A 25577-nucleotide genomic window follows, 5' to 3' on the forward strand; every position below is an offset into this window, starting at 1 on the left:
CCACTAGATGTATATAGTTGGGGGGAGGTATATATAGTGGGGGGGTATAGATGTAAGTAGAGTGTGTGTGTGTGGGGGGGAGGTGTAGAGCAGGGAAGGGGTTACTCTGTATATGGGGGGAGGTTTAGATGTACAGTATCTCCCAGAAGGGGGGAGGGGACTCACTTCTGGGAGATACTGTAGAGAGATGCAGTCTGTGTCCTGGTCCCAGCATTCTCATTGTACCTCTGTACTCCTCTCCACTCTATCTCAGGCACACAATCATATAAACACCACAATAATAAAACTCAGACACCACAATTCCAGTATTTTATTCTGTCTGCAGAATCCTCCCGGAACAGTCGGATACAATGTAACATCGTACAGAGGAATGATTCCTTTATTATACTTCATGGGTGAATAAACAGAGTACAGAGGACATCCCTCCCCATTGGTGGACAGAGGAATGGAAGGACCATGGTGGAGTTATCAGATGAATTCTTTCTCTGCTGCACACCCCCTACTACATGACACCACCCCTACCCCTCATCTCAGGTGATTATGGGGGGGGGGGGGGTTACATACAGTACAGACATGGCTCTATAGAATACCCCTCATCTCAGGTGATGTATGGGGGGGGTACGTATAGTACAGTCATGGCTCTCCATAGAATACCCCTCATCTCAGGCGATGTATGGGGGGGTACATACAGTATAGTAATGGCTCTCTATAGGATACCCCTCATCTCAGGTGATGTATGGGGGGGGTACATACAGTAGTCATGGCTCTCTATAGGATACCCCTCATCTCAGGTGATGTATGGGGGGGTACATACAGTAGTCATGGTTCTCTATAGGACACCCCTCATCTCAGGTGATGTATGGGGGGGGTACATACAGTAGTCATGGCTCTCTATAGGATACCCCTCATCTCAGGTGATGTATGGGGGGGTACATACAGTAGCCATGGCTCTCTATAGGATACCCCTCATCTCAGGTGATGTATGGGGGGGGGGTACATACAGTAGTCATGGCTCTCTATAAGATACCCCTCATCTCAGGTGATGTATGGGGGGGGTACATACAGTATAGTAATGGCTCTCTATAGGATACCCCATATCTCAGGTGATGTATGGGGGGGAGGTACATACAGTAGCCATGGCTCTTTATAGGATACCCCTCATCTCAGGTGATGTATGGGGGGGGTACATACAGTAGTCATGGCTCTCTATAGGATACCCCTCATCTCAGGTGATGTATGGGGGGGGGTACATACAGTGGTCATGGTTCTCTGTAGGATACCCCTCATCTCAGGTGATGTATGGGGGGGGGGGGGGGTACATACAGTACAGTCATGGCTCTATAGGATACCCCTCATCTCAGGTGATGTATTGGGGGGGGGTACATACAGTAGTCATGGCTCTCTATAGGATACCCCTCATCTCAGGTGATGTATTGGGGGGGGGGTACATACAGTAGCCATGGCTCTCTATAGGATACCCCTCATCTCAGGTGATGTATGGGGGGGGGGGGTACACACAGTAGCCATGGCTCTCTATAGGATACCCCTCATCTCAGGAGATGTATGGGGGGGGGTACATACAGTAGTCATGGCTCTCTATAGGATACCCCTCATCTCAGGAGATGTATGGGGGGGGGGGGGGGTACACACAGTAGTCATGGCTCTATAGGATACCCCTCATCTCAGGAGATGTATGGGGGGGGGTACACACAGTAGTCATGGCTCCATAGGACACCCCTCATCTCAGGTGATGTATGGGGGGGGGGGGTACATACAGTAGTCATGGCTCTATAGGATACCCCTCATCTCAGGTGATGTATGGGGGGGGGGGTACATACAGTAGTCATGGCTCTATAGGATACCCCTCATCTCAGGTGATGTATGGGGGGGGGGTACATACAGTAGTCATGGCTCTATAGGATACCCCTCATCTCAGGTGATGTATGGAGGGGGGGGGGTACACACAGTAGTCATGGCTCTCTATAGGACACCCCTCATCTCAGGTGATGTATGGGGGGGGGGGTACAGTAGTCATGGCTCTCTATAGGACACCCCGTACAATACAGTGACAGTTCTGTAGATCCAGCAGACAAGGAATGCAGGTGACATAATGTTGGATTTTATTGGATGTAATACACAATATTCACCACTAGGAGGAAGAACAAGGAAGTCAATCAATAAATACATTTTTTTAACAGGAGCTGGATGCCCGATTACCTGCAGACTGTACATCACCCCGGGTCAGCAGGCGTATCGCCACCCTTGCAGTAGCGCACCCCTCTTTATGAACCCTTCCCCAGCCAGGGGCCAGCTCAGATCAGCTCCCCACCTATGACAGCCGGAGAGGGGGGGGGCTCCAACGTGACAAATCATATTACAATAAAACCCAGTAGCGGGGTCATGCTAGAAGCAGCGATTTGTATACATGGTAGACGGCGCCGTTAGTATAAATAATGTGGGGGGGGGGGGGGCGGTTACAGAGAAAGGGGGCGGAGTCACTCGGATGCAGGTTTCACTTGTTTGGCTGCCTCCATCTTGATTAGAGTCTCATCCCACATGACAAACTGTTTGGAGAGGAGAAGAGTCTGAGGCGGCTGGTTAAGGAGCACACGGCCTCGTTCACACAATGACAATATCCCCGCCATGACCCGCAGCACAGCTTTCATCATTCACAGGTCACAACCAGGGGCGGACTGACCATTTGGAAACTCGGGCACTGCCCGAGGGCCCAGGGTCAGTAGGGGGCCCCATGAGATGCCCCTGGTACCTTTTTCATAGGCTTTTTTGAGTTTGGGAAAGGACACAGGGGCCCCATGATCCCCTATTGCCCGGGGGCCCCATGAGTTGTCGGTCCGCCCCTGGTGACAACTGTAGGCGAAGGACAGCTGACAGGTTGATAGAAGTTACCGCTGGCGGTGGCAACAAATCAGATCACCATCGCTGACCTCCTTCAGGAGTCTATTCCCCTGGCTGTCATGCTGCTCCTCTGCCTTCCCTATTTAGTGAGCTGTACCAAGACTGTCTGCTGTATTCTGAAAGCAAGTCTCTTGGCAGCACTCACCTGTCACATGACAGTATTTTATAAATTGCAGGCAACGTGCTGCAGCTCAGGAGCAGTCTCTAGTGGTCTCTTGTCATTTAGTGGCAGTTTCTTTTTGTAATCGGCGAGCTGGACAGCTGCACAGAGAGCTGGGGGAGGAGAAACAGCAATATACTGGTCTTCCCAATGTATAAGTAAATAGGTGCAGCGCTACGAAGAAAACATTACTATTGTCCGGGAATCTATATATACCAAGAAAAGTGACAGTCTGTGCCGGTCTAGGTGCAAATAAGCTGTAGAATCCACAAATAGTGCTCCAATATCATGTGGTAAAATTGCGCACTCACCAGATGCGTAAAGTATATTACGCATTAAATGACACTGGTTGGGTTTAAAAAGAGGAATAACGGCAGTTACAGTGAAGGAAATCAGTATTTGATCCCCAGTTGTTTTGTGTTTCTTCCATTTGTGAATGATTACACCGACTGTTGTCACCTTCTCACCAAGCTGCTTGGCCATAGTTTGGTAGCCCAGTCCAGCCTTGTGTAGGTCTACCATCTTGTCCCCGACACCGAAAATGACGTCACCGCGATTACCGGAAGCTCCTCCCCACGTACCGACTAGTTGCGTCACGCCCACTTCGTGACCCTGATGAAGCAACTAGTCGGTACGTGGGGAGGAGCTTCCGGTAATCGCGGTGACGTCATTTCCGGCGTGGGGGCCATATTGGAACACCCTGTGTATTACCCATGCAGTACACCCATAGCATGTGGTAGGAGGCTGGAAGATTCATCGTTTTGTGAGTGGAAATCTACTTTTTATACCTATTACCAAAAAAATTACTGGTTGCACTATGGAGGGTCTCTGCTTGTGTCTTACTATGACCCTGGGAGGAGCTGGCTGCTAAACTGGTGGACGCTGGAGGAGGAAGATATCTTCTAGAGAGTGATCCATACTGATAGGATGGTGTGACCCTGAAAGCGTGCTGGCCCCTTGGGGTCTAAGGAAGGAGGTGAGGGGGCATTTTGGCTGTTAAGGATGGTCACGTGTGAATCACGTACACTGCACATAATTCTGCATGAAGAGTGGAGTGTGAAGTTCATCATTAAGCACAGCATCATCAGTATTATTATTATTAACTTTGGACTTTTCTCGTATTTGTACGATCGTTTATTCCTTTGTGCACTTTGTGTGGCACTGTTTATTATTAGTATATATGTTATTATAGTATATATTACTTTATTTTCACGTTTTTGCACGAGATATTCCCCATGAGGGAATACATGCATGACACTGTATATGTATTGAGTATCTTGGATTTATTTTGGGGATTGAGTATATATTGTATTATGGTTCTATTAGATACGAATAAGCGCTGCACTCATAATTTTTGCACTGCACAGGTACCCTGTCTTCCTATAGGCACAGGGTCTGATCTTGCATTTGATTGCATTGGCCTGAAGACACCCTGGGGCTGATCTGGGGTCTAAGATGCATGTATTAGGGCTGGTCTAAGGTCTGCAGGTACAGGGCTTGGGGTTAATTCAAATTCAGGGGCCGAGCCGAGGTCCCCAGTGAGCATGCCGGGGGACAGAGCCAAGGTCCCCAGTGCGTGCGCCGGGGGGCCGAGCCAAGGTCTCCAGTGCATGTGCTGGGGCAGATCTAAGGGTCTCAAGTGCACACGCCAGGGCAGACTTAAGGTCTCAAGTGCTGGCCTGCTGGGGCAAGTCTAAGGGTCTCAAGTGCACGTGCCGGGGCTGACACAAGGTCTCAAGTGCATGCGCGGGGGCAGATATAAGGGTCTCAAGTGCATGCGCTGGGGCAGATATAAGGGTCTCAAGTGCATGCGCTGGGGCAGATATAAGGGTCTCAAGTGCATGCGCGGGGGCAGATATAAGGGTCTCAAGTGCATGCGCGGGGGCAGATATAAGGGTCTCAAGTGCATGCGCTGGGGCAGATATAAGGGTCTCAAGTGCATGCGCTGGGGCAGATATAAGGGTCTCAAGTGCATGCGCTGGGGCAGATATAAGGGTCTCAAGTGCATGCGTGGGGGCAGATATAAGGGTCTCAAGTGCATGCGCTGGGGCAGATATAAGGGTCTCAAGTGCATGCGCTGGGGCAGATATAAGGGTCTCAAGTGCATGCGCTGGGGCAGATATAAGGGTCTCAAGTGCATGCGCGGGGGCAGATATAAGGGTCTCAAGTGCATGCGCCGGGGCAGATATAAGGGTCTCAAGTGCATGCGCCGGGGCAGATATAAGGGTCTCAAGTGCATGCGCCGGGGCAGATATAAGGGTCTCAAGTGCATGCGCCGGGGCAGATATAAGGGTCTCAAGTGCATGCGCTGGGGCTCATCTGAACTCACAGCTCTACTGCTAGTAGCCAATCACACTAATTATATAACAATCAGTTTTTAGCTTGTCATTGTACAGATATACTGTAAGTGCAAAAATTTTAAAAAAAGGACAAAAATGCAAGATTGATCATTGCTCTATTGCTTGTGAAGATGCCATGTATTGTGCTGCCACTCCGTAGCTCTGCGGCTGTATTCTTCTATAAATTGTAATATAAAAAGAAGAAGTGTCTTTTACAATCTCTTATAATACAGCCGCAGACTCTAACACTCTCCTGTAACAAGGCGGCTCTCGTGTGACAGCAGTTGGATGGTGAGTGTGAACCGGTGTGTGCCAGGCAACAAGCAATCTACAGAACCAGAGCCATGCCGGCCCCTATGCACGGTCCCTACGCACAGTCCCTGAAGTCTCCATACAAAGGATACAAGCTTGTTATAGTCCTCCAGCAGCTTCTTGGTCTCAGCAGAGATCTCCTCACACTGGTCCTAGAGGAAGAAACAGTCGAAATGAAGGCGGGTCACCGGCAGCGCAACGTCTGCAAGGGTTGCAAATGATTACAGAGCTGTGTGAACCACTGAGCCTACAGTCGCTCACATCCATAGCTGGACATACTGGGGGATATTTACTAAAGCTGCATGGTGCAAAATCCGGTGCAGCTCTACACAGAAACCAATCAGCTTCCAGGTTTCATTGCTACAGCTTAACTGAACAAGCTGAAGTTGGAAGCCGATTGGCTCCCACGCACAGCTGCACCGGATTCTGAGCGCTCCGGTTTTAGTAAATCCATCCCCGTTGGCTACTTCCAGCCCAACTCCGTTTTGAATGGAACCCCTACAACTTACCTCCCCCCCCCTTCACAGGCTAACAGAGTAAAGATCACCACACACATTATAACCTGATTGTACAATCTCCTTTAGATCTGCCACCAACGATGTAGTATGAGGACCTGCCTGACTGGATACTAGTTAAAAAGACTGCCTTCATATTAAATGGTGTTGGTAAAGCTAAAGAAGATTGTACAATATTGTATAATGTATGGCCAGATTGGCAGAACGTTTCCTTATCAGTACAATGGAAAAAGGTTAGACCCTGCATCGGGTTCTCACGGTCTGTCTTCCTGTCCCATGGAAAACAGTCCCCCTAACTTCTTTTCCTGCTGTCACAGGGACAGGAAGCGCGACAAAAGTAATATTACACCTTTCATGATAAACGTTCATTTCCTCTTATATGATTGTCAGCTCCCAGGATCAGGGCCCTCCTATCCCTCTTGTATTGATCTGTATTGTTGCTGTATTGTCTCCCGTTATATTGTAAAGTGCTGAGCAAACTGTTGGCGCCATAAATCCTGTATAATAATAATAATAATAATAATATATAAATCCTGTATAATAATAATAATATAAATCCTGTATAATAATAATATAAATACTGTATAATAATAATAATAATAATAATAATAATAAAATAATATATAAATCCTGAATAATAATAATAATATAAATCCTGTATAATAATAATAATAATATAAATCCTGTATAATAATAATAATAATAATAAAATAATATAAATCCTGAATAATAATAATAATATAAATCCTGTATAATAATAATATAAATCCTGTATAATAATAATAATATAAATCCTGTATAATAATAATAATAATATAAATCTTGAATAATAATAATAATAATAATAAAATAATATAAATCCTGAATAATAATAATAATATAAATCCTGTATAATAATAATAATATAAATCCTGTATAATAATAATAATATAAATCCTGTATAATAATAATATAAATCCTGAATAATAATAATAATAATAATAAAATAATATAAATCCTGAATAATAATAATAATATAAATCCTGTATAATAATAATAATATAAATCCTGTATAATAATAATATAAATCCTGTATAATAATAATATAAATCCTGAATAATAATAATAATAATAATAATAAAATAATATAAATCCTGAATAATAATAATAATATAAATCCTGTATAATAATATAAATTCTGTATAATAATAATATAAATCCTGAATAATAATAATATAAATCCTGAATAATAATAATATAAATCCTGTATAATAATAATAATTTTGTAAACTGAATTTTTTTTTTAACCACTTCCCATCCGGCCGCTGTATATAAACGGCCGGACGGTGGCAGTGCAGGGGCGGGTTGCCGTTCATAAACTGCGCCCACCATTTTTGATTGTGCACACTCCTTGGGAGCGTATAGCACCACGATCCGGTGCCCACTGTGTCCTCCGGACACAGTGGAACACCGTCCGGCCTATGTATATAAACGGCCGGATGGGAGCAGTGCAGGGGCGGGCCATTTTAGCCTGGGAGCGCGCAGCACCACGTTCCGGTGCCCGCTGTGACCTCCGCACCGATCGCTGTACGGGACCTCTGTGTGATTGGCCAATCAGTGATCACATGCAGAGTAGTAAGCAAGATGTCACTTCTGACATCATTGCTTACTAAGTGTGAAATCTGTGAATGATCACAGAGATCACATGATACAGGGCTATTCACAACAGCCTTGTACCATGTGACAAGCTGTGACCAATCACAGCTCACTCAGTAGTTCTTAATGGCTTCAAGAATGCAGCCAGAGAGAAGGAGAAATTATTGATTTTACAGCCCTTATGGGTATAAAAGCAATCAGTGTAAAAAGAAAAAAATCTTCATCACCCCCCACAAGTAGTACAGTGTCACTACTGTATGGTGACACTGTACTGCTAGGGTGACAGTATGTTTTAAAAAAAAAAACAAATATGAAAAAAAATTAGATAAAAATGTGATTTTTTTTTTTTTAAATTATAATTTTTGGTTATAAACTAATAGGGTTATTTTTTTTTACTAAAAAGATAGACGAATACACTTTTTACATACAGTGTAAAAAAAAAATCATCATCACCCCCCACAAGTAGTACAGTATATTTAAAAAAAAAAATTTAATAAAAATGTAAAACATTTTTGAAAAAAAAATTATAAATTTTTGGTTATAAACTAATTTGGGTTATTTTTTTTTACTAAAAAGATAACTCAATACATTTTTGTCCAAGATGATGAAATATTATTTATTTGCAAAATTTTATAAGAAAAACACTTTTCAAAATTTTTGGAATTTTTCATTTACATAAGAAAAAAATAAAAATCCCAGTGGTGAATAAATACCACCAAAATAAAGCTTTTTCTGTCTCAAAAAAATGCTAAAAAATTCAGTGTTGCATGACCGCGCAATTGTCATTTAAGTGCGACAGTGCTGAAAACTGAAAATTGGCCTGGACTTGAAGTGGTTAAATAGCTGCTAACATTTTCTTTTGCCTTTCAGACATGTGCCCAGCACTGCCTGCCTACCATAGCGCTTCCCCAGTTATTATGTCAGGACTAAATGTCCCATGAACCTTTGCATGCATGTATTGTACTGCACATGCTTCCTACCATGTCAGCTGGTGGGTGGTGCAGATGTCTTCCTATTGTGCAGCCTTCATGTGTGCACACAACGGCCTCCTGTCCCTGGTCGGGAGCATGCCACATCCTTTTAGACGTGAATGCTAAAATATTGCAAACTTTAGCTGTGCAATCTGCTGATTAGTTGCTTGATTGTACTCTAATAGAAAGTAATCAAGCAATTGATCAGCAGATTGCACAGCTAAAGTCTGCGGCACTCAGTTCCAAATTCAGGGTGGCTATGATCAATTGTAGGGTCTCTATGGAGCCCTACCCAAAAAATTGGAAGTTAGTTTCAGCAATTCACCTTGTTCCGAAGCTGCATAAATATATATTACATATAAATATATAAGACTGGGCCTATATACAGGTGAAAGTCGAAAAATTAAAATATTGTGCAAAAGTTCATTTATTTCAGTGCAGCACTTGAAAGGTGAAACTAATATATGAGACTCATTACATGCAAAGCAAGATAGTTCAAGCCGTGATTTGTCATCATTGTGATGATTATGGCTTACAGCTCATGAAAACCCCAAATCCACAATCTCAGAAAATGAGAATATTGTGAAAAGGTGGAATATTCTCGGCTCAAAGTGTCCCACTCTAATCAGCTCATTCAGCCATAACACCTGCAAAGGGTTCCTGAGCCTTTAAATGGTCTCTCAGTCTGGTTCAGTAGGAATCACAATCATGGGAAAGACTGCTGACCTGACACCATCACTGACACCCTCCATAAGGAGGGAAAGCCTCAAAAGGTCATTGCAGAAGAAGTTGGATGTTCCCAAAGTGCTGTATCAAAGCACATTAATAGAAAGTTATGTGGAAGGGAAAAGTGTGGAAGAAAAAGGTGCACAAGCAGCAGGGATGTCCGCAGCCTGGAGAGGATTGTCAGGAAAAGGCCATTCAAAAGTGTTGGGGACTTTCACAAGGAGTGGACTGAGGCTGGAGTCCGTGCATCAAGAGCCACCACACACAGATGGATCCTGGACATGGGCTTCAAATGTCGTATTCCTCTTGTCAAGCCGCTCCTGAACAACAAACAATGTCAGAAGAGTCTTACCTGGGCTAAAGAAAAAACAGACCTGGTCTGCTGCTCAGTGGTCCAAAGTCCTCTGTTCTGATGAGAGCAACTTTTGCATCTCATTTGGAAACCAAGGACCCAGAGTATGGAGGAAGAATGGAGAGGCCCAAGGGCCCCAAGTATGGAGGAAGAATGGAGAGGCCCAAGGACCCCGAGTATGGAGGAAGAATGGAGAGGCCCAAGGACCCCGAGTATGGAGGAAGAATGGAGAGGCCCAAGGACCCCGAGTATGGAGGAAGAATGGAGAGGCCCAAGGACCCCGAGTATGGAGGAAGAATGGAGAGGCCCAAGGACCCCGAGTATGGAGGAAGAATGGAGAGGCCCAAGGACCCCGAGTATGGAGGTAGAATGGAGAGGCCCAAGGACCCCGAGTATGGAGGAAGAATGGAGAGGCCCAAGGACCCCGAGTATGGAGGAAGAATGGAGAGGCCCAAGGACCCCGAGTATGGAGGAAGAATGGAGAGGCCCAAGGACCCCGAGTATAGAGGAAGAATGGAGAGGCCCAAGGACCCCGAGTATGGAGGAAGAATGGAGAGGCCCAAGGACCCCGAGTATGGAAGAAGAATGGAGAGGCCCAAGGACCCCGAGTATGGAGGAAGAATGGAGAGGCCCAAGGACCCCGAGTATGGAAGAAGAATGGAGAGGCACAAGGACCCCGAGTATGGAAGAAGAATGGAGAGGCACAAGGACCCCGAGTATGGAGGAAGAATGGAGAGGCCCAAGGACCCCGAGTATGGAGGAAGAATGGAGAGGCCCAAGGACCCCGAGTATGGAGGAAGAATGGAGAGGCACAAGGACCCTGAGGTATGGAGGAAGAATGGAGAGGCCCAAGGACCCTGAGTATGGAGGAAGAATGGAGAGGCACAAGGACCCCGAGTATGGAGGAAGAATGGAGAGGCACACACTGCAAGATGCTTGAAGTCCAGTGTGAAGTTTCCACAGTCTGTGTTGATTTGGGGAGCCATGTCATCTGCTGGTGTTGGCCCACTGTGCTTCATTAAGTCCAGGGTCAGAGCAGCCGTTCTACCAGGAGATTTTGGAGCACTTCATGCTTCCTTCCACAGACAAGCTTTATGGGGATGCTGACTTCATTTTCCAGCAGGACTTGGCTCCGCCCACACTGCCAAAAGCACCAAAACCTGGTTCAATGACCGTGGGACTACTGTGCTTGATTGGCCAGCAAACTCGCCTGACCTGAACCCCATAGAGAATCTATGGGGCATTGCCAAGAGAAAGATGAGAGACATGAGACCGAACAATGCAGAAGAGCTGAAGGCCGCTATTGAAGCATCCTGGTCTTCCATAACACCTCAGCAGTGCCACAGGCTGATAGCTTCCATACCACGCCGCATTGAGGCAGTAATTGCTGCAAAAGGGGCCCCAACCAAGTACTGAGTACATATGCAGCTTCTACTTTTCAGAGGTGCGATATTGTTCTATGTACAATCCGTGTTTTATTGATTGCATGGAATATTCTCATTTTCTGAGATTGTGGATTTGGGGTTTTCATGAGCTGTAAGCCACAATCATCACAATGATGACAAATCACGGCTTGAACTATCTTGCTTTGCATGTAATGAGTCTCATATATTAGTTTCACCTTTTAAGTTGCTGCACTGAAATAAATGAATGAATGCACCATATTCTCATTTTTCGAGTTTCACCTGTAAGTATGTGTCGCAACAAGAATATATTTGCAGTCTTTGGTGGGTTAATATCACTCAAAATCTCTCCTACGGGGTCATCTTCTCCCCCCCAAACACAAATCCCCCTACTAACAGAAATCCTCCCCCCTCAAATCCCTCTTAACACAAAAACACAAATCCCTCCTCCCCCCAAAACAAAATTCCCTTCCTAGCACAAAGACCCCCATATACCCCCACAAGCACAAATCCTCCCCCAGCGCATATCCCCCTATTTATCCATACTAGCACACATCCTCCTCCTCAAATCGCCCTTCCTAGCACAAATTCTCCCCCCCCCCAAAAAAAAATAAAAAATTAAAATGTCCCTTCTCAGCACAAGGGACTCCTCAGGAAAAACACCCTCCCCCCCTCAAATCCCACCTCCTATCACAAATCCTCTACCAACCCCCCCCCCCTAATTTCCACATGAGCATAAATCTTTCCCTCAGCACAAGTCTCCCCTCCTAGCGCAAATCCCTACAAGCACAAATCCTCCCCCTCAATCCCCCCTTCCTAACACAACTCCCCCCCCCCCAAAAAAAAAATAAAAATTTAATAAAATAAAATCCCTCACCAGCACAAATCCCCTCCCTGCACAGATGTCCCCCCAAAAAAACACCACCCTCCCCCCTCTTAAATCACTCCCCTACATAAATCCCTCCCCCCTCCAAATCCATCACTAATCCTCCCACCCAAGCACACTCTAATCTCCAGCTTCTTACTTTGCCCCCCCCCCCCATTGTCCCCAGTGCAATTTCACCCATCAAACACACAGATTTGAGATGCAGTGGTAGTAGCTGTGTGAATTCCCATCCCCCCCCAGGCTCCCCCTCATCTGGGTACATTAGAATTTAGGAGGAGCCTAGGGCAAGTGGATTTAACACTTCCGCCAGGCAGCCGGTGGGGGGAGATCCCGGCTCCTACATGGGATCACGGCTGGGGACACCTGACTGTCAAATTGGGACTTTACAGGTTTGCAAACCCAGCACCGTCCCCATCTGACAGTCCTGATGCAGAAGAGATCAGCAGCAGCAGGACTCCAGAAGAAGAGCTGGCGGGGACAGAGAGCGTCTCCTCGCGGTTCTCTTCTGCTCTCCGGATTCGGCTTGTGACATTCAGCGCTGACAGGAGTAGCTATGCTGCGGTTGCTACTCCTGTCAGGTTGCAGCGGCAGGAACTTTCTAGGGTGCCCCTAACCTCACATGACACCAGTACCAGGAGTAGCCCCCCCATTGTCCCTGTACCAGGAGTAGCCCCCCCATTGTCCTGTACCAGGAGTAGCCCCCCATTGTTCTGGCCCTGCATGTGTAGTCAGTAATGCTCCCATACTGTATTATCCGTACATCAATCACAGACATGACAGACCTGTTGCTGGATGTGGATCTGGGAAAGGGGTCTGTAACCTGGAGACCTGAGCTGGAACCGCTGGGGGGAGAAACACAAGAAAATAGAACGGATTTACAAATCTTACTATGTAATGTATGCATATGAAATATTCCCTTTTAACCCTCCCCCCCAGCTTTCCAACCAACAAAGTACTTTTGCTTTCATGATACGCCTCTTTTGCATCCCTGTGCTGTCATCATTAACCACTTCCCGACCGGCTGTTGCATATAAACGGCCGGACGGTGGCAGTGCAGGGTCGGGGGGCCGTTTATGAACGACCTCCCCTCACCCTGCTTGTGCGCGCTCCCTGGGAGCGGGCAGCACCGCGATCCGGTGCCCGCTGTGTCCTCCGGACACAGTGAAACACCGATCGGACGGGACCTCTGTACGAGGTCCCGATCATGTGATCACTGATTGGCCAATCAGTGATCACATGCAAAGTAGTAAGGAAGATGTCACTTGTGACATCATTGCTTACTACGTGTGAAATCTGTGAATGATCACAGAGGTCACATGGTACAAGGCCATTCACAACAGCCTTGTACCATGTGACAAGCTGTGAGCAATCACAGCTCACTCAGTACTTCTCAATGAGTGCAGGAATGCAGACAGAGAGAAAGAGAAATGATTGCTTTTACATCCTATATGGGTGTAAAAGCAATCAGTGTAAAAAAAAAAAAAAAAAATCTTCATCACCCCCCACAAGTAGTACAGTGTCACCATGGTGACACTGTACTGCTAGGGTGACAGTATGTAAAAAAAAAAAATAATAATATAAAAAAATAAAATAAAAATGTAAAAAAAAATGTTTAAAAATTATAATTTTTGGTTATAAACTAATTTTTTTTTTTTTTTAGTAAAAGATAACGGAATAAATTTTGGCAAAGATTTATGATGAAATATTATTTATTTGCAAAATTTTATTAAAAAAACACTTTTGTTCAAAATTTTTGGACTTTTTCATTTACATAGCAAAAAAAATAAAAATCCCAGCGGTGAATAAATACCACCAAAATAAAGCTTTATCTGTCTAAAAAAAAATGGTCAAAAATTAATTTGGGTACAGTGTTGCATGACCGCGCAATTGTCATTCAAAGTGTGATAGCGCTGAAAGCTGAAAATTGCCCTGGTCAGGAAGGGGGTGAAAGTGTCCGGTCTGGAAGTGGTTAAGGAATTTCTGCGGGTCGATTCTCGGTAGTGATTGGGCTAGAAATGTCACTGCGCCCCGCCCCTAGCGTCATATTAACCCCTTCCCGCCAACGTCACACAAATATGCGGCCTCATAGAACTGGGATTTTTTTCAGTGGGGCCGCATATTTGCTTACCCATATTCAAAACCTTTTTCTTATCCTTAACTTAAAATATTAAATCAAACCATAACATAAAATATAAATAAAAGTCCCAAAGAAATAAATAAATTTCCAAGTCCAAAAAAATCTCTCAATCCGGTGTGTCCAACTTCAATATTTCCATCATTCCAGAACCCAGTGAATACCTCGAAAAAATGAAACTAAAATAGTGTATTACCTTCAAAATAAATAAGTATATACTATATTCTGTGCAAAATAAAATAGATTCAACTGTAACACGTGAATCGTGCAAAATCACTCTGTGTACACTATAAACTAATAAATACTGACAAATTGTGTACACTCAAAACAAAAAAATAAAATAAATAAAAGACAATATAAAATTTAATTATATAAAACATTTTTTTAAATAAACAAACTAAATCAATTTTAAGCAACAAAAAAAAAAAAAATATATAAAATTAAAATAATATAAAAAATAAAAGTGAACACTCCGTGACCACCTCTATATGGCAAGAATGCATACATCTACCCTCATGGAGTAATATCAAGCCTTAAGGGATATTCAGATGTTTAGCAGTCACTTACAGGCTCTCAATAGCTGTATGCAGGGTAAACCTTTAACCTCCCTAGCGGTCTGATGATGTCCATATTTCTGTGCTCAAAGCGGTACATTTTTTTGCATGGAAATATGTATATTTTTTATTGTCGGCCTGTAATTTTTAGGAATAACTCACTGAAATCTGTCCGAACAAGAGTCTAGTAAACATCCCGGGGAGGATAAAACTTGAAACACGAAATCATAAATTATAATATAATCATAAAAAATAATATAATAATAAATGTAATTCAATAATATAATCAAACCAAAAACACTGAAATGTGAAATATAGCGCCAAGTTCGCACATCGCTGAGCAAAGTCGCAGAATCGTTTCAGTGTCTGATGAGGAATTTCCCCCACCAATCATTATCACTCAATTCTGCAAGTGGTTCTGATTTACTATCGCTGTTCTCTAGCCGGTCTAAAACCGCGTCTGACCTAAAGGGACGCTTTTTGGACGCCATGGACGTTTCTCAGTTTCCAGGCAGAAAGAACAGTAAAAATGCAGGCAGGGCGCCGGACAAAGCACTCGGGACAAAATGTATGTGAAATGGTTTGATACAGGAATGTTATACTATGTGATTTTAGTGGATTTAGTGAATGTCACTTTTTCACATTTTAAAATTTCCCGCCAGTTCCGTCCCCCGTACGTCCCGACGTCGCAGGGAACGGAACCCAGGTGACAGATTAGTCTGGTCTGAACGGTCAGGACATAGCGGGATGGCTGGGGGCTGTCCGCAGGGGGTCGCACCTTACCTTTGATGTGTTCGCTGTCCAGGAGTGGCTGCAAGGAATGGAGCTGCTCCAGCAGGGCGGCCTGGACAGAATATACGGCTCCTCTGAATGGGGGAAAAAAAAAAAGAAATGCAGCGTCACACCCCGAGCAGCACGGCTTCCTTACATTACCCCATCCATCTACTACTGGTGACAGAAGAGCTGCGGGACACGCAGCAGTTTACGGATCAGAAATGTAGAATAAATCATAAATTCCGTCAGCAGTCATCCTGATCCCCATCCCCAGCACTCACACAGGCAAAGTGACGCACCCGCACGTCGCTGCCTGCCTCGGGGTTTAGGGCGCGCATGTGCACCCCCCACCCACCGGCACCCGCTGTGACTGTACACAGCGGGAGCCTGTCAGCAAGTCCCAGCCAAGGATTTACGGCCGGGATCTGCTATATCCAATCACAGCCCAGAGCTCTGCGTTGTTAGGCACACATTTAACTGCTCGATCGCCCTAGATGTTAACCCCTTCCCAGCCAGTGCCATTAGTACAATGACCAAGCATAGTATTATATCTGTATTGGTGTCACTGGAGATGTCATCACTGATCACCGTATTGGTGTCACTGGAGATGCCATCACTGATCACCGTATTGGTGTCACTGGAGATGCCATCACTGATCACCGTATTGGTGTCACTGGAGATGCCATCACTGATCACCGTACTGGTGTCACTGGAGAAGTCATCACTGATCACCGTACTGGTGTCACTGGAGAGGTCATCACTGATCACCGTACTGGTGTCACTGGAGAGGTCATCACTGATCACCGTACTGGTGTCACTGGAGAGGTCATCACTGATCACCGTACTGGTGTCACTGGAGAGGTCATCACTGATCAACGTACTGGTGTCACTGGAGAGGTCATCAATGATCACCGTACTGGTGTCACTGGAGAGGTCATCACTGATCACCGTATTGGTGTCACTGGAGATGCCATCACTGATCACCGTATTGGTGTCACTGGAGATGCCATCACTGATCACCGTATTGGTGTCACTGGAGATGCCATCACTGATCACCGTACTGGTGTCACTGGAGAGGTCATCACTGATCACCGTACTGGTGTCACTGGAGAGGTCATCACTGATCACCGTACTGGTGTCACTGGAGAGGTCATCACTGATCACCGTACTGGTGTCACTGGAGAGGTCATCACTGATCACCGTATTGGTGTCACTGGAGAAGTCATCACTGATCACCGTACTGGTGTCACTGGAGAGGTCATCACTGATCACCGTACTGGTGTCACTGGAGAGGTCATCACTGATCACCGTACTGGTGTCACTGGAGAGGTCATCACTGATCACCGTACTGGTGTCACTGGAGAGGTCATCACTGATCACCGTACTGGTGTCACTGGAGAGGTCATCACTGATCACCGTACTGGTGTCACTGGAGAGGTCATCACTGATCACCGTACTGGTGTCACTGGAGAGGTCATCACTGATCACCGTACTGGTGTCACTGGAGAGGTCATCACTGATCACCGTATTGGTGTCACTGGAGATGTCATCACTGTATTGGTGTCACTGGAGATGTCATCACTGTATTGGTGTCACTGGAGATGTCATCACTGTATTGGTGTCACTGGAGATGTCATCACTGTATTGGTGTCACTGGAGATGTCATCACTGTATTGGTGTCACTAGAGATGTCAGTGGCAATTAGTCAGCTTCCCCCCTATGGTCAGTTAGTGTCAGATCTCAATCTCATTATAGGTTGCTGATCCCCGCAATTACTAGTATACATATTATAAAAAAAAATCCAGTATATATCCCATAGTTTTGTAGACTCTAAAACGTTCGAACAAACCAATCAATATACACTTATTGGGATTTTTTTTTTTACCAAAGCCATTTTGGCCATAATTTATGAAAAAGGAGTGGGGTTTTTTTTGGATACATTTCATAGCAGAAGGTAAAAAATAGTGTGTTTTTTTTTTTCAAAAATGTGGGTCTTTTTTGTTTATATAATAATAACAACATAAAAAAACCCCACACAGTGGTAATCAAATACCAGGAAAAGAAAGCTCTATTTGTGTGAAAAAAGTTTTTATATACTTCCTTTGGGTTCAGCGTTGCATGGCCGTGCAATTACCAGTTAACCCCGTCACGCCGGCGTCTCCCGGCCCTTTAAGAGTTTCAGAAGCCGGGAGGCGGGGCAGGATTTAGGGTCATGTGACCACCGTGATGCCCCGTCACATGATCGGGAAAGGTCCGGATTGAAGGAGGAGATTGAGACCTTTCCGTGAGTACCGGACGTGTGTGCTTGGGGCGGGCAGGGTGCGCGCTCTCAGCACATATGTCCTTTTTAATAGAGAGCAAATGTGTGGCCACTCGGCGTCTAGGCCCAGACCCCAGGAGGCCGCACGTTTGCGTTCGGCCGGCGTGAAGAGGTTAAAGTAGCGCAGTGGCGAATAGCAAAAAACGGCCTGGTTGTGAAGAGAGGTAAAACCTTTCCGAAGAGGAGAAGCGCTGCAAACTGATTGGACAGATCCCGTGGCTCTTCATATTACACAGTCCTGGTAATCTAATGTGGATTGTACGCAGGGGAGGAGAGACAACTCATGGGGCCCCTGGGCAATAGGGGATCATGGGGCCCCCGGGCAATAGGGGATCATGGGTCCCCTGTGTCCTCACCCAAAAGAGCCTATGAAAGGTATCAGGGGCATCTCATGGGGCCCCCTACTGACCCCGGGCCCTTGGGCAGTGCCCGAGTTCCCAAATGGTGAGTCCGCCCCTGATTGTACGGTCAGATTGTACCGTGTACGGTGAGCCTATCGCTGAGGGAGGAGACTCACCCGCCAGGATGTATTCCAGTTTCATGGAGTCGGGAACGGCCACTCGATCGATGTAGTGAGGATCCAAATATTTGATCAGATCGTCAACTGAAAACAAACAAAAGGAGATAAATGGATAACCAATGAAACAAGATCATCATACACAGGAAATCCAACTCACCATACATGATACAATCTCTAAACAACCTTAGATCGACCAATATATGAGAACCTACCTCATCTATCATGTCAGTCTGTATCCAATCAGGCAGTCCCTGGCACTACAGACTTGTTGGAAGATCAAAAAGAAACTTCACAGATTGTATAATGTATGGTGGTGTCCGAAGGATCACATTACAACCAACTTTACCAAAATTATATGAGGACCTACCCAAACTGTGCAATCAGGGGCTCCCGGGCAATAGGGGATCATGGGGCCCCTGTGTCCTTGCCCAAACTCAAAAAAGCCTATGAAAAAGGTACCAGGGGCATCTCATGGGGCCCCCTACTGACCGGGCCCTCAGGCAGTGCCCAAGTTTCCAAATGGTCAGTCCGCCCCTGCTCATGCGATACAGTTTAGGAAAACGCACTGCGTTTGCGATCTGCTTTTAGGGTGTTGGCAACGATTAATTGAAACCCGCAGCAGATCACAGAACACAGTGTGCCTGCAATACAGGAACGCACAGGATCTACTGCATGTCCTGCACTGCATCAATGTGAACAGGAGCAGAGAGATACAAAGTAACATTGTTTATAAACATCGATCAGACGGGAGATAGAGAGATACAAAGTAACATTGTTTATAACATCGATCAGACGGGAGATAGAGAGATACAAAGTAACATTGTTTATAAACATCGATCAGACGGGAGATAGAGAGATACAAAGTAACATTGTTTATAAACATCGATCAGACAGGAGATAGAGAGAGACAAAGTAACATTGTTTATAAACATCGATCAGACGGGAGATAGAGAGATACAAAGTAACATTGTTTATAAACATCGATCAGACGGGAGATAGAGAGATACAAAGTAACATTGTTTATAAACATCGATCAGACGGGAGATAGAGAGATACAAAGTAACATTGTTTATAAACATCGATCAGACAGGAGATAGAGAGAGACAAAGTAACATTGTTTATAAACATCGATCAGACGGGAGATGGAGAGATACAAAGTAACATTGTTTATAAACATCGATCAGACGGGAGATAGAGAGATACAAAGTAACATTGTTTATAAACATCGATCAGACAGGAGATAGAGAGAGACAAAGTAACATTGTTTATAAACATCGATCAGACGGGAGATAGAGAGATACAAAGTAACATTGTTTATAAATATCGATCAGACGGGAGATGGAGAAATTACAAAGTAACATTGTTTATAAACATCGATCAGACGGGAGATAGAGAGATACAAAGTAACATTGTTTATAAACATCGATCAGACGGGAGATATAGAGATACAAAGTAACATTGTTTATAAACATCGATCAGATGGGAAATGGAGAGATACAAAGTAACAATGTTAATAAACATCGATCAGACGGGAAATAGAGAGACACAAAGTAACATTGTTTATAAACATCGATCAGACGGGAGATAGGAGAGATACAAAGTAACATTGTTTATAAACATCGATCAGACGGGAGATAGAGAGATACAAAGTAACATTGTTTATAAACATCGATCAGATGGGAGATGGAGGGATACAAAGTAACATTGTTTATAAACATCGATCAGACGGGAGATAGAGATACAAAGTAACATTGTTTATAAACATCGATCAGACGGGAGATAGAGATACAAAGTAACATTGTTTATAAACATCGATCAGACGGGAGATGGAGAGATACAAAGTAACATTGTTTATAAACATCGATCAGACGGGAGATAGAGAGATACAAAGTAACATTGTTTATAAACATCGATCAGACGGGAGATAGAGATACAAAGTAACATTGTTTATAAACATCGATCAGACGGGAGATAGAGAGATACAAAGTAACATTGTTTATAAACATCGATCAGACGGGGAGATAGAGAGATACAAAGTAACATTGTTTTATAAACATCGATCAGATGGGAGATGGAGGGATACAAAGTAACATTGTTTATAAACATCGATCAGACGGGAGATAGAGATACAAAGTAACATTGTTTATAAACATCGATCAGACGGGAGATAGAGATACAAAGTAACATTGTTTATAAACATCGATCAGACGGGAGATGGAGAGATACAAAGTAACATTGTTTATAAACATCGATCAGACGGGAGATAGAGAGATACAAAGTAACATTGTTTATAAACATCGATCAGACGGGAGATAGAGACACAAAGTAACATTGTTTATAAACATCGATCAGACGGGAGATAGAGAGATACAAAGTAACATTGTTTATAAACATCGATCAGACGGGAGATAGAGAGATTTGGGTTTTGGTTCCCACTGCCAGGACGATGTGTATAGGATTTATATTATAGCTCCCAGGTGTGGCCACTCCTCTCCCAACAGCCAATCCAAAAAAAGGAAAATTAAATGTTTTGCCTCTATGGAGAAGCTGCATGTGATTGGCTGACACAAGGCAGTCAAGGGAAATGGGCACAGGCACAATGCAGAATGCAGCAGGAGGAGTGAGACCACCCGGAAGTGGGCGGAGCAGGGATCTGGCAGTGATTGGTGGGGACACTCACTCTTCTTGTACAGGGTCTTCACACGCTCCCTCTTCCCGGCGAGGTTCCCCAGAGACACCTGGACCTTCAACAACCCGTCCGCAACCTGCAGGATGAGGAGAGAGGAGATCAGAGGAGGACACCACACATGATTTCCGGGAAGGGGGGGGGGTCGGGATCATCATAGAACACAGAGGCCTTGCTTGGGATTAAAGGGGGCATAGACCAGAGGGGGCTATAATTATGGGGGGGGGTAATGGGATTTGGGAGGGAGGGGAATCATAATGTGGAGAGGACCCGGTGAAGGGGGGATTGGGATCACAGGAGGGGGACATCTTAGAATACTGGGACCAAGCATGAGAAGGGGGAAGGACATAGTAGGGAGTGGATCATGGTGAGGGGGGGATCATAGTAGGAGGGGAGACCATATTGGTGGGTGTTGGATATAGAGGGGGTGAGACCATGTTGGTGGGGAGGAAGTGGGGGCAAAGAATGGAGGCAACCATGTTGGGGGGGGGGGCATAGAATGGGGGTAGTATAGAATAAGGCATGGAATTCTATCAGACCATGTTGGTGGGGGGGGCATAGAATGGAGGCAACCATGTTGGGGGGGGGGGCATGGAAGGGGGGTGATCATGTTTATGAGGGGGGGCATGGAATGGAGGTGACCATGTTGGTGGGGAGGGCATGGAATGGAGGTGACCATGTTGGTGGGGGGGGGGGCATAGTATGGAGGGGACCATGTTGGGGGGAGGGGCATGTTGGTGGGGGAAGGGCATAGAATGGAGGAGACCATGTTGGTGGGAGGGGCATTGAATGGAATGGAGGGGACCATGTTGGTGGGGGGGGCATAGAATGGAGGAGACCATGTTGTTGGGGGGTGCATAGAATGGAGGGGGCAATGTTGTTGTGGGGGAATCATGTCCGTGGGTGGGGTAGTTCATAGTATGGAGAAGACCATGTTGGAGGGGAGGGAATGTAAGAGACCATGTTGGTGGGGGCAAAGAATGGAGAGGACCATGTTAGTGGTGGTGGTGGGGGACATAGTATGGAGGGGCCCATGTTAGTGGTGGTGGTGGGGGACATAGTATGGAGGGGCCCATGTTAGTGGTGGTGGTGGGGGGACATAGTATGGAGGGGCCCATGTTAGTGGTGGTGGTGGGGGACATAGTATGGAGGGGCCCATGTTAGTGGTGGTGGTGGGGGACATAGTATGGAGGGGCCCATGTTGCTAGGGATGGGAGGCATAGTATGGAGGGGATCATTTAGGTGGGGGGGGGGGGACATAGTATGGAGGGGATCATGTTGGTGGGGGACATAGTATGGAGGGGATCATGTTGGTGGGGGACATAGTATGGAGGGGATCATGGTGGGGGACATAGTATGGAGGGATCATGTTGGTGGGGGACATAGTATGGAGGGGATCATGTTGGTGGGGGACATAGTATGGAGGGGATCATGTTGGTGGGGGACATAGTATGGAGGGGATCATGTTGGTGGGGGACATAGTATGGAGGGGATCATGTTGGTGGGGGACATAGTATGGAGGGGATCATGTTGGTGGGCAGGTGGGGGGCATAGTATGGGGGGGTCAGAGAATGGAGGGGATCATTTTGGTGGGAGGGGGGACTAAGGTTGGAGGGGACCATGTTGGTGGGGAGGGGGGACCATGGGGTAGAGGACGATGGGGGAGACCCCTGGGGGCGGAGTTGTCATGGTGACATGCTGAGGAAGGACAGGGCGGCGGGTGACATTGCACACATCACCTTCCTGGCCGGCACTCCGCTCTCCCCGTACAGCCGCCTCTCCACCTCCTCCAGCCGGCACTGCAACTCCCGGAGCTCCGCCATCACAGCCAGCCGCACCGATATCGCATCATCACCCGGCGACCCCCGCCCTGCGTTCCACCGACCGGACGTGACGACACCGGGGGAGAGGACATGCCCCGTGACTGCGCTGACAACACTGGCTCCTCCCTCTGTACTCAGCTCTATAGGCTGCAAGGGCTGGAGCCTGTATATGGGCGGAGCCTGAGAGGAACACACCCCCCGACAGCTCTGATCACTGTGCGTGTCCCCGGCTGCAGGACATTCCTCTCACTTCCGGCACAGGTGACACCCCGAAAAATCTATCCTTCTGTTCTGTACAGAGAGTAACACGGGGAGCCAGTCTCATGTTGTCAGCTTCGGTAGAAGTAGTGGAAGGTTAACACATGTCAGCATTTTTTAATGTTTTGCCTTCTGTGTCCCATCATTGAGATTTCCTTCACCTCCTGCACTAAAGACGAAGAAATCTCTCCAAAGTGAGGGAATCCCCCCTTAGCTTCCATCGGGGGTGGGGGGTGTCCCCGAGGGAAGATTCTCCGCCTGTTCCTGCTCTGGTGACAACCGAACATCCAGTGAGGACACAGCACTGAAAACCTGGCGGTGGTGTCATCCCTCATCCGGCTCTTCCTACAAAATCTCATTTTTATCGGGGTCTTCCCGGAGATCTGCCCCGGGGTTACCGTTACCCCCCCCCCCCCCCCCCGACCACGTCCGTCCTCCTCTCACTGCACATGTGCAGAACACAGAACATAATAACTCCTCTTGTATCATTCCGGATCCCTTTGTTAAGTTACTAATTTTATTTCTTCAAATTCATAATGAAATTCGTTTCAGAAGACGGTACTATTCATTCTATTCTATTCCTTTATTTTCTCATCTGTTGTATTCTATTCTTTTCAAAATTCGAGGTTTTTGGAAGATGGCTATATTCTGATACACTCAGCCTTGGAGGAAATCAGCGATACGTTTACAATTTGTTGTATATTTCAAATTCGTTTAGAATTATTCTTATATGTTTATTAATTATTTGAGTAATTAATTAATTAATGTTATTATTATTATTATTATTATTATATGTGTATTTTTTTCATTATTGTTATTTTATTATATTTATTTATATATTTATATTTTTTTAATAAATTTATTAGCATTTTTTATTATTATTATTATTATTAGTAGTATAATATATGTATATTTTTCATTATTTTTATTTTATTATATTTTATTTATATTTTTATTATTTATATATTATTAATTATTATTTTATATATATTATTTTTTTCATTAGTTTTATTTTGTTTTATTTATATATTTATATAGTTTATATTTTTTATTATTATTATTATTATTATTATTATTATTATATATATGTACCATTCTAGATCCATTTGTTAAGTTACTCATTTTATTTCCTCAAATTCGTAATGAAATTCGTTTCTTTTTGTGTTCGACCGGATTGAGATTTTTCCAACTGGTTCGACGTATTCCAATCGAATTCAAATTCGAAATATCGAATCGACCCAAATCCATAGTGAAGAATAGCTGGTTCTGTCCTATTTCAAATTCCAATTTCAGGAGACGGTACTATTCATTCTATTCTATTCCTTTATCTTCTCATCTGTTGTATTCTATTCTTTTCAAAATTCGAAGTTTTTTGGAATATGGCTATATTCTAATACAGACAGTTTTTTTTAGGAAATCAGCGATATGTTTACAATTTGTTGTATTTTTCAAATTTGTTTACAATTATTCTTATATGTTTAATAATTATTTAAGTAATTAATTATTGTTATTATTATTAATATTATTATTATTATATATGTATTTTTTTCATTATTTATATTTTATTATATTTATATATTTATATTTTTATGAATTTATTATCTTTTTATTATTATTATTATTATTAGTATAATATATGTATTTTTTCATTATTTTTATTTTATTATATTTTATTTATATTTGTATTATTTATTACTTATATATTTTTAATTATTATTATTATATATGTTTTTTTTTTTCATTAGTTTTATTTGGTTATATTTCATTTATATATTTATATAGATTATATTTATTATTATTATTATTATTATTATTATTATAAATATATGTATCATTCTGGATCCATTTGTTAAGTTACTCATTTTGTTTCCTCGATTTCATAATGAAATTCATTTAGTTTTGTGTTCGACCGGATTGAGATTTTTCCAACGGGTTCAAAGTATTCAAATCGAATTCAAATCCAAAATATCGAATCGACCCAAATTTATAGCGAAGAATAGCTGGTTCTGTTCTATTCCAAATTCACATTTCAGAAAACGATACTATTTGTTCTATTCTGTTCTTTTATTATCTAATTTGTTGTATTCTATTCTTTTCAAAATTCAAAGTATTTTGGAAGATGGCTATATTCTAATACACACAGCCTTTGAAGGAAATTAGCGATATGTTTAAAATTTGTTGTATTTTTCAAATTCGTTTATAATTATTCTTAAATATTTATTAATTATTTAAGTAATTAATTAATTATTATATATGTATTTTTTTCATTATTTTTATTTTATCATATTTTATT

The 25577-nt window shown here is 44.1% G+C and overlaps 1 pseudogene across 1 annotated transcript; it reads right to left on the bottom strand.

Annotated features, from left to right (window-relative positions):
* Window positions 1–295: 295 nt before the first annotated feature.
* LOC149434596 (dynactin subunit 3-like) lies at window positions 296–23101 on the bottom strand (annotated as a pseudogene). Its single transcript, XR_016308652.1, has 7 exons — window positions 22943–23101; window positions 21198–21282; window positions 18515–18601; window positions 15687–15769; window positions 12998–13057; window positions 5820–5879; window positions 296–2585 (listed from the first exon to the last, which is right to left on the bottom strand). The product of XR_016308652.1 is annotated as a dynactin subunit 3-like (transcript).
* Between the last annotated feature and the right edge of the window lie 2476 nt (window positions 23102–25577).

Source organism: Staurois parvus, unplaced genomic scaffold (assembly GCF_062004578.1).
Source record: "Staurois parvus isolate SC_StPar_1 unplaced genomic scaffold, SC_StPar_1.0 ptg001729l, whole genome shotgun sequence".
NCBI lineage: Eukaryota > Metazoa > Chordata > Amphibia > Anura > Ranidae > Staurois > Staurois parvus.